Source organism: Hevea brasiliensis, chromosome 16, assembly GCF_030052815.1.
Source record: "Hevea brasiliensis isolate MT/VB/25A 57/8 chromosome 16, ASM3005281v1, whole genome shotgun sequence".
In the NCBI taxonomy this organism is placed as follows: domain Eukaryota; kingdom Viridiplantae; phylum Streptophyta; class Magnoliopsida; order Malpighiales; family Euphorbiaceae; genus Hevea; species Hevea brasiliensis.
The window spans coordinates 40,840,098-40,849,452 of NC_079508.1; the positions used below are offsets into that span (position 1 = coordinate 40,840,098).

At 40.8% G+C, this 9,355-nt stretch overlaps 6 non-coding genes and 5 pseudogenes across 6 annotated transcripts; all 11 read right to left on the minus strand.

Moving 5' to 3' along the window:
- Positions 1 to 4,325: 4,325 nt before the first annotated feature.
- Positions 4,326 to 4,443, minus strand: LOC131175011 (5S ribosomal RNA; annotated as a pseudogene).
- A 204-nt stretch (positions 4,444 to 4,647) lies between these two features.
- Positions 4,648 to 4,762, minus strand: LOC131175009 (5S ribosomal RNA; annotated as a pseudogene).
- A 224-nt stretch (positions 4,763 to 4,986) lies between these two features.
- On the minus strand, positions 4,987 to 5,106 carry LOC131174916 (5S ribosomal RNA). The gene has a single exon (XR_009145141.1). It is a non-coding gene; the product is annotated as a 5S ribosomal RNA (ribosomal RNA).
- Positions 5,107 to 5,320: 214 nt separating this feature from the next.
- LOC131174833 (5S ribosomal RNA) lies at positions 5,321 to 5,439 on the minus strand. Its single transcript, XR_009145058.1, has one exon. It is a non-coding gene; the product is annotated as a 5S ribosomal RNA (ribosomal RNA).
- Positions 5,440 to 5,661: 222 nt separating this feature from the next.
- Positions 5,662 to 5,780, minus strand: LOC131174902 (5S ribosomal RNA). Its single transcript, XR_009145127.1, has one exon. It is a non-coding gene; the product is annotated as a 5S ribosomal RNA (ribosomal RNA).
- A 205-nt stretch (positions 5,781 to 5,985) lies between these two features.
- On the minus strand, positions 5,986 to 6,104 carry LOC131174917 (5S ribosomal RNA). The gene has a single exon (XR_009145142.1). It is a non-coding gene; the product is annotated as a 5S ribosomal RNA (ribosomal RNA).
- A 205-nt stretch (positions 6,105 to 6,309) lies between these two features.
- On the minus strand, positions 6,310 to 6,428 carry LOC131174872 (5S ribosomal RNA). The gene has a single exon (XR_009145097.1). It is a non-coding gene; the product is annotated as a 5S ribosomal RNA (ribosomal RNA).
- Positions 6,429 to 6,952: 524 nt separating this feature from the next.
- Positions 6,953 to 7,069, minus strand: LOC131174996 (5S ribosomal RNA; annotated as a pseudogene).
- Positions 7,070 to 7,916: 847 nt separating this feature from the next.
- On the minus strand, positions 7,917 to 8,033 carry LOC131174986 (5S ribosomal RNA; annotated as a pseudogene).
- A 206-nt stretch (positions 8,034 to 8,239) lies between these two features.
- Positions 8,240 to 8,358, minus strand: LOC131174964 (5S ribosomal RNA; annotated as a pseudogene).
- Positions 8,359 to 8,510: 152 nt separating this feature from the next.
- On the minus strand, positions 8,511 to 8,629 carry LOC131174868 (5S ribosomal RNA). Its single transcript, XR_009145093.1, has one exon. It is a non-coding gene; the product is annotated as a 5S ribosomal RNA (ribosomal RNA).
- Between the last annotated feature and the right edge of the window lie 726 nt (positions 8,630 to 9,355).

The following is a 9,355-nucleotide window of genomic DNA, read 5'->3' on the forward strand; positions in this document are numbered from 1 at the left end:
CCATATCTTTTCACCGTTTGGTCTTTTTAGTGATCTTCATTTAGCGTAATTTTTTGATCTACATAATTGAGCCATTGATTCTTTGAAGGTAAAAGAAATTGTTGCGAGGATTCAGTGAAAAAAAAAAAAAAAAAGAAAAAGAAAAGAAAGGGGTGCAACACGAGGACTTCCCAAGAGGTCACCCATCTTAATCTTGCTCTCGCCAAGCACGTTTAACCGGAGTTACGATGGGATCAGGTGCACTAGTCTTTGGTATGATCGCACCATTATGCTTTTCGCCCACAATTTATTCATATTCATCCTATTCCTTGGGAGGCCATATCTTTTCACCGTTTGGTCTTTTTAGTGATCTTTTTTTCATTTCGCGTAATTTTACGTGATCTACATAGTGAGCCATTGATTCTTTGAAGGTAAAAGAAATTGTTGCGGCGATTCAGTGAAAAAAAAAAAAACAAAAAAGAAAAGAAAAAGGGTGCAACACGAGGACTTCCCAAGAGGTCACCCATCTTAATCTTGCTCTCGCCCAAGCACGTTTAACCGGAGTTACGATGGGATCAGGTGCACTAGTCTTTGGTATGATCGCACCGCTATGCTTTTCGCCCACAATTTATTCATATTCTCCCCTCGTCCTCCGGAGGCCATATCTTTTCACCGTTTGGTCTTTTTCGTGATCTTTTTTTCATTTAGCGTAATTTTTGTGATCTACATAGGCGAGCCATTGATTCTTTGAAGGTAAAAGAAATTGTTGCGAGGATTCAGTGAAAAAAAAAAAAAAAAAAAGAAAAGAAAAGGGTGCAACACGAGGACTTCCCAAGAGGTCACCCATCTTAATCTTGCTCTCGCCCAAGCACGTTTAACCGGAGTTACGATGGGATCAGGTGCACTAGTCTTTGGTATGATCGCACCGCTATGCTTTTCGCCCACAATTTATTCATATTCATCCTATTCCTTGGAGGCCATATCTTTTCACCGTTTGGTCTTTTTCGTGATCTTTTTTCATTTCGCGTAATTTTTACGTGATCTACATAGTGAGCCATTGATTCTTTGAAGGTAAAAGAAATTGTTGCGGCGATTCAGTGAAAAAAAAAAAAAAAGAAAAGAAAAAGGGTGCAACACGAGGACTTCCCAAGAGGTCACCCATCTTAATCTTGCTCTCGCCCAAGCACGTTTAACCGGAGTTACGATGGGATCCGGTGCACTAGTCTTTGGTATGATCGCACCGCTATGCTTTTCGCCCACAATTTATTCATATTCTCCCCTCGCCCTCCGAGGCCATATCTTTTCACCGTTTGGTCTTTTTAGTGATCTTTTTTTCATTTCGCGTAATTTTTGCGATCTACATAGGCGAGCCATTGATTCTTTGAAGGTAAAAGAAATTGTTGCGAGGATTCGAGTGAAAAAAAAAAAAAAAAAAGAAAAGAAAAGAAAAGGTGCAACACGAGGACTTCCCAAGAGGTCACCCATCTTAATCTTGCTCTCGCCCAAGCACGTTTAACCGGAGTTCGATGGGATCAGGTGCACTAGTCTTTGGTATGATCGCACCGCTATGCTTTTCGCCCACAATTTATTCATATTCATCCTATTCCTTGGGAGGCCATATCTTTTCACCGTTTGGTCTTTTTAGTGATCTTTTTTTCATTTAGCGTAATTTTACGTGATCTACATAGGTGAGCCATTGATTCTTTGAAGGTAAAAGAAATTGTTGCGGCGATTCAGTGAAAAAAACAAAAAAAAAAAAAAAAAGAAAAAGGGTGCAAAACGAGGACTTCCCATGAGGTCACCCATCTTAATCTTGCTCTCGCCCAAGCACGTTTAACCGGAGTTCGATGGGATCCGGTGCACTAGTCTTTGGTATGATCGCACCGCTATGCTTTTCGCCCACAATTTATTCATATTCTCCCCTCGTCCTCCGGAGGCCATATCTTTTCACCGTTTGGTCTTTTTAGTGATCTTTTTTTCATTTCGCGTAATTTTTGTGATCTACATAGGCGAGCCATTGATTCTTTGAAGGTAAAAGAAATTGTTGCGAGCGATTCAGTGAAAAAAAAAAAAAAAAGAAAAGAAAAGAAAAGGGGTGCAACACGAGGACTTCCCAAGAGGTCACCCATCTTAATCTTGCTCGCCCAAGCACGTTTAACCCGGAGTTGATGGGATCAGGTGCACTAGTCTTTGGTATGATCGCACCGCTATGCTTTTCGCCCACAATTTATTCATATTCTCCTCGTCCTTGGAGGCCATATCTTTTCACCGTTTGGTCTTTTTTAAGTGATCTTTTTTTCATTTAGCGTAATTTTTTGTGATCTACATACATTGAGCCATTGATTCTTTGAAGGTTAAAGAAATTCTTGCGAGCAGTTCGAGGGAAAAAAAAAAAAAAAAAAAAGAAAAGAAAAGGTGTGCAACACGAGGACTTCCCAAGAGGTCACCCATCTTAAATCTCTTGCTCTCGCCCAAGCACGTTTAACCGGAGTTACGATGGGATCCGGTGCACTAGTCTTTGGTATGATCGCACCGCTATGCTTTTCGCCCACAATTTATTCATATTCTCCTATTCCTTGGAGGCCATATCTTTTCACCGTTTGGTCTTTTTTAGTGATCTTTTTTTCATTTCGCGTAATTTTACGTGATCTACATAGTGAGCCATTGATTCTTTGAAGGTAAAAGAAATTGTTGCGGCGATTCAGTGAAAAAAAAAAAAAAAAAAAAAGAAAAGAAAAAGGGTGCAACACGAGGACTTCCCAAGAGGTCACCCATCTTAATCTTGCTCTCGCCCAAGCACGTTTAACCGGAGTTACGATGGGATCAGGTGCACTAGTCTTTGGTATGATCGCACCGCTATGCTTTTCGCCCACAATTTATTCATATTCTCCCCTCGTCCTTGGGAGGCCATATCTTTTCACCGTTTGGTCTTTTTTAGTGATCTTTTTTCATTTAGCGTAATTTTTTGTGATCTACATAGCGAGCCATTGATTCTTTGAAGGTAAAAGAAATTGTTGCGAGGATTCAGTGAAAAAAAAAAAAAAAAAAAGAAAAGAAAAGGGTGCAACACGAGGACTTCCCAAGAGGTCACCCATCTTAATCTTGCTCTCGCCCAAACACGTTTAACCGGAGTTGATGGGATCAGGTGCACTAGTCTTTGGTATGATCGCACCCGCTATGCTTTTAAGCCACAATTTATTCATATTCATCCTATTCCTTGGAGGCCATATCTTTTCACCGTTTGGTCTTTTTAGTGATCTTTTTTCATTTCGCGTAATTTTACGTGATCTACATAGTGAGCCATTGATTCTTTGAAGGTAAAAGAAATTGTTGCGGCGATTCAGTGAAAAAAAAAAAAAAAACAAAAAAGAAAAGAAAAAGGGTGCAACACGAGGACTTCCCAAGAGGTCACCCATCTTAATCTTGCTCTCGCCCAAGCACGTTTAACCGGAGTTACGATGGGATCAGGTGCACTAGTCTTTGGTATGATCGCACCCGCTATCCTTTTCGCCCACAATTTATTCATATTCTCCCCTCGCCCTTGAGGCCATATCTTTTCACCGTTTGGTCTTTTTAGTGATCTTTTTTCATTTCGCGTAATTTTTGTGATCTACATAGGCGAGCCATTGATTCTTTGAAGGTAAAAGAAATTGTTGCGAGCGATTCAGTGAAAAAAAAAAAAAAAAAAAATAAAAGAAAAGGGTGCAACACGAGGACTTCCCAAGAGGTCACCCATCTTAATCTTGCTCTCGCCCAAGCACGTTTAACCGGAGTTCGATGGGATCCGGTGCACTAGTCTTTGGTGTGATCGCACCCGCTATGCTTTTCGCCCACAGTTTATTCATATTCATCCTATTCCTTGGAGGCCATATCTTTTCACCGTTTGGTCTTTTTCGTGATCTTTTTTCATTTAGCGTAATTTTTGTGATCTACATAGTTGAGCCATTGATTCTTTGAAGGTAAAAGAAATTGTTGCGGCGATTCAGTGAAAAAAAAACAAAAAACAAAAAAAGAAAAGAAAAAGGGTGCAACACGAGGACTTCCCAGAGGTCACCCATCTTAATCTTGCTCTCGCCCAAGCACGTTTAACCGGAGTTCGATGGGATCAGGTGCACTAGTCTTTGGTATGATCGCAACCGCTATGCTTTACGCCCATAATTTATTCATATTCTCCCATCGCCCTTGGGAGGCCATATCTTTTCACCGTTTGGGTCTTTCTTTTTAGTGATCTTTTTTTCATTTCGCGTAATTTTTGTGATCTACATAGTGAGCCATTGATTCTTTGAAGGTAAAAGAAATTGTTGCGAGGATTCAGTGAAAAAAAAAAAAAAAAATACAAAAGAAAAAGGGTGCAACACGAGGACTTCCCAAGAGGTCACCCATCTTAGTACTGCTCTCGCCCAAACACGTTTAACCGGAGTTACGATGGGATCAGGTGCACTAGTCTTTGGTATGATCGCACCGCTATGCTTTTCGCCCACAATTTATTCATATTCATCCTATTCCTTGGGAGGCCATATCTTTTCACCGTTTGGTCTTTTTAGTGATCTTTTTTTCATTTCGCGTAATTTTTGTGATCTACATAGTGAGCCATTGATTCTTTGAAGGTAAAAGAAATTGTTGCGGCGATTCAGTGAAAAAAAAAAAAAAAAAAAATACAAAAGAAAAAGGGTGCAACACGAGGACTTCCCAAGAGGTCACCCATCTTAATCTTGCTCTCGCCCAAGCACGTTTAACCGGAGTTGATGGGATCCGGTGCACTAGTGCTGGTATGATCGCACCCGCTATGCTTTTCGCCCACAATTTATTCATATTCTCCCCTCGTCCTTCGGGAGGCCATATCTTTTCACCCGTTTGGTCTTTTTTCGTGATCTTTTTTTTCATTTCGCGTAATTTTCTGTGATCTACATAGCTGAGCCATTGATTGCTGAAGGTAAAAGAAATTGTTGCGAGCAGTTCGAGTGAAAAAAAAAAAAAAACAAAAAAAAACAAAAAAAGAAAAGAAAAAGGGTGCAACACGAGGACTTCCCAAGAGGTCACCCATCTTAGTACTGCTCTCGCCCAAGCACGTTTAACTTCGGAGTTCTGATGGGATCCGGTGCACTAGTCTTTGGTATGATCGCACCGCTATGCTCTTCGCCAACATTTTATTCATATTCATCCTATTCCTTCGGGAGGCCATATCTTTTCACCCGTTTGGTCTTTTTTCGTTATCTTTTTTTTCATTTCGCGTAATTTTCTGTGATCTACATAGCTGAGCCATTGATTGCTGAAGGTAAAAGAAATTGTTGCGAGCAGTTCGAGTGAAAAAAACAAAAAAAAACAAAAAAAGAAAAGAAAAAGGGTGCAACACGAGGACTTCCCAAGAGGTCACCCATCTTAGTACTGCTCTCGCCCAAGCACGTTTAACTTCGGAGTTCTGATGGGATCCGGTGCACTAGTGCTGGTATGATCGCACCCGCTATGCTTTTCGCCCACAATTTATTCATATTCATCCTATTCCTTCGGGAGGCCATATCTTTTCACCCGTTTGGTCTTTTTTCGTGATCTTTTTTTTCATTTCGCGTAATTTTCTGTGATCTACATAGCTGAGCCATAGATTGCTGAAGGTAAAAGAAATTGTTGCGAGCAGTTCGAGTGAAAAAGAAAAAAAAAAACAAAAAACAAGAAAAGAAAAGAAAAAGGGTGCAACACAAGGACTTCCCAACAGGTCACCCATCTTAGTACTGCTTTCGCCCAAGCACGTTTAACTTCTGAGTTCTGATGGGATCCGGTGGACTAGTGCTGGTATGATCGCACCCGCTATGCTTTTCGCCCACAATTTATTAAAATTCATCCTATTCTTTCGGGAGGCCATATCTTTTCACCCGTTTGGTCTTTTTTCGTGATATTTTCTTCCATTTCTCGTAATTTCCTGTGATCTACATAGCTGAGCCATTGATTGCTGAAGGTAAAAGAAATTGTTGCGGCGATTCAGTGAAAAAAAAACAAAAAAAGAAAAGAAAAATGGTGCAACACGAGGACTTCCCAAGAGGTCACCAATCTTAGTACTGCTCTCGCCCAAGCACGTTTAACTACGGAGTTCTGATGGGATCCGGTGCACTAGTGCTTGTATGATCGCACCCGCTATGCTTTTCGCCCACAATTTATTCACATTCTCCCCTCGTCCTTCCTTGAGGCCATATCTTTTCACCGTTTGGTCTTTTTCGTGATCTTTTTTCATTTCGCGTAATTTTACGCCATGAGCCATTGATTCTTTGAAGGTAAAAGAAGTTGTTGAAAGGAGTTCGAGTGAAAAAAGAAAAGAAAAGAAAAGAAAAGAAAAGAAAAGGGGTGCAACACGAGGACTTCCCAAGAGGTCACCCATCTTAGTACTGCTCTCGCCCAAGCACGTTTCACTTCGGAGTTCTGATGGGATCGGGTGCACTAGTGCTGGTATGCTCGCACCCGCTATGCTTATCGCCCACAATTTACTCATATTCATCCTATTCCTTGGGAGGCCACATCTTTTCACCTGTTTGGTCTTTTTTTGTGATCTTTTTTTTCATTTCGCGTAATTTTTTGTGATATACTTAGCTGAGCCATTGATTCTTTGAAGGTAAAAGAAATTGTTGCGGCGATTCAGTGAAAAAAAAAAAATACAAAAGAAAAAGGGTGCAACACGAGGACTTCCCAAGAGGTCACCCATCTTAATCTTGCTCTCGCCCAAGCACGTTTAACCGGAGTTACGATGGGATCCGGTGCACTAGTCTTTGGTATGATCGCACCGCTATGCTTTTCGCCCACAATTTATTCATATTCATCCTATTCCTTGGGAGGCCATATCTTTTCACCGTTTGGTCTTTTTAGTGATCTTTTTTTCATTTCGCGTAATTTTTACGTGATCTACATAGTGAGCCATTGATTCTTTGAAGGTAAAAGAAATTGTTGCGGCGATTCGAGTGAAAAAAAAAAAAAAAAATACGAAAGAAAAAGGGTGCAACACGAGGACTTCCCAAGAGGTCACCCATCTTAGTACTGCTCTCGCCCAAGCACGTTTAACCGGAGTTCGATGGGATCCGGTGCACTAGTCTTTGGTATGATCGCACCGCTATGCTTTTCGCCCACAATTTATTCATATTCTCCCCTCGCCCTCCGGAGGCCATATCTTTTCACACGTTTGGTCTTTTTAGTGATCTTTTTTTCATTTAGCGTAATTTTGCGATCTACATAGGCGAGCCATTGATTCTTTGAAGGTAAAAGAAATTGTTGCGAGGCGTTCAAGTGAAAAAAAAAAAAAAAGTAAATAAAATAAAATAAAAGGTGTGCAAAACGACGACTTCCCAAGAGTTCACCCATCTTAATCTTGCTCTCGCCCAAGCACGTTTAACCCGGAGTTACGATGGGATCAGGTGCACTAGTCTTTGGTATGATCGCACCGCTATGCTTTTCGCCCACAATTTATTCATATTCATCCTATTCCTTGGAGGCCATATCTTTTCACCGTTTGGTCTTTTTAGTGATCTTTTTTCATTTCGCGTAATTTTACGTGATCTACATAGTGAGCCATTGATTCTTGAAGGTAAAAGAAATTGTTGCGGCGATTCAGTGAAAAAAAAAAAAAAACAAGAAAAGAAAAGAAAAAGGGTGCAACACGAGGACTTCCCAAGAGGTCACCCATCTTAATCTTGCTCTCGCCCAAGCACGTTTAACCGGAGTTCGATGGGATCAGGTGCACTAGTCTTTGGTATGATCGCACCCGCTATGCTCTTCGCCCACAATTTATTCATATTTTCCCCTCGCCCTTGGCCCATATCTTTTCACCGTTTGGTCTTTTAGTGATCTTTTTCATTTAGCGTAATTTGCGATCTAATAGTTGAGCCATTGATTCTTTGAAGGTAAAAGAAATTGTTGCGAGGAGTTCCAGTCAAAAAAAAAAAAAAAAAAAAGAAAAGAAAGGGGTGCAACACAAGGACTTTCCAAGAGGTCACCCATCTTAGTACTGCTCTCGCCCAAGCACGTTTAACCGGAGTTACGATGGGATCAGGTGCACTAGTGCTGGTATGATCGCACACGATATGCTTTTCGCCCACAATTTATTCATATTCATCCTATTCCTTGGAGGCCATATCTTTTCACCGTTTGGTCTTTTTCGTGATCTTTTTTCATTTCGCGTAATTTTACGTGATCTACATAGTTGAGCCATTGATTGCTGAAGGTAAAAGAAATTGTTGCGGCGATTCAGTGAAAAAAAAACAAAAAACAAAAAATGAAAAGAAAAAGGGTGCACCACGAGGACTTCCCAAGAGGTCACCCATCTTAGTACTGCTCTCGCCCAAGCACGTTTAAATTCTGAGTTCTGATGGGATCCGGTGCACTAGTGCTGGTATGATCGTAGACGCTATCCTTTTCGCCCACAATTTATTCATATTCTCTCCTTGATCCTTGCCATTCCCGTAATTTTCGCGCGTGGGCCCCATTGATTCTTTGAAGGTAAAAGAAATTGTTGCGAGGAGTTCGAGTGAAAAAAAAAAAAAAAAAAGAAAAGAATTGGGGTGCAACACGAGGACTTCCCAAGAGGTCACCCATCTTAGTACTGCTATCGCCCAAACACGTTTAACTTCGGAGTTCTGATGGGATCCGGTGCACTGGTGCTGGTATGATCGCACCCGCTATGCTTTTCGCCCACTGTTTATTCATATTCATCCTATTCCTTCGGGAGGCCATATCTTTTCACCCGTTTGGTCTTTTTTCGTGATCTTTTTTTTCATTTCGCGTAATTTTTTGTGATCTACATGGCTGAGCCATTGATTGCGGAATGTAAAAGAAATTGTTGCGAGCAGTTCGAGTGAAAAAAAAACAAAAAAAATAAAAAAAAAAAGGAAAGAAAAAGGGTGCAATACGAGGACTTCCCAAGAGGTCACCAATCTTAATCTTGCTCTCGCCCAAAACGTTTAACCCGGAGTTGATGGGATCAGGTGCACTAGTCTTTGGTATGATCGCACCCTATGCTTTTCGCCCACAATTTATTCATATTCTCCTATTCCTTGGAGGCCATATCTTTTCACCGTTTGGTCTTTTTAGTGATCTTTTTTCATTTCGCGTAATTTTACGTGATCTACATAGTGAGCCATTGATTCTTTGAAGGTAAAAGAAATTGTTGCGGCGATTCAGTGAAAAAAAAAAAAACAAAAAAAAACAAAAGAAAAGAAAAGAAAAAGGGTGCAAAACGAGGACTTCCCAACAGGTCACCCATCTTAGTACTGCTCTCGCCCAAGCACGTTTAACCGAGTTGATGGGATCCGTGCACTAGTCTTTGGTATGATCGCACCGCTATGCTTTTCGCCCACAATTTATTCATATTCATCCTATTCCTTGGGAGGCCATATCTTTTCAC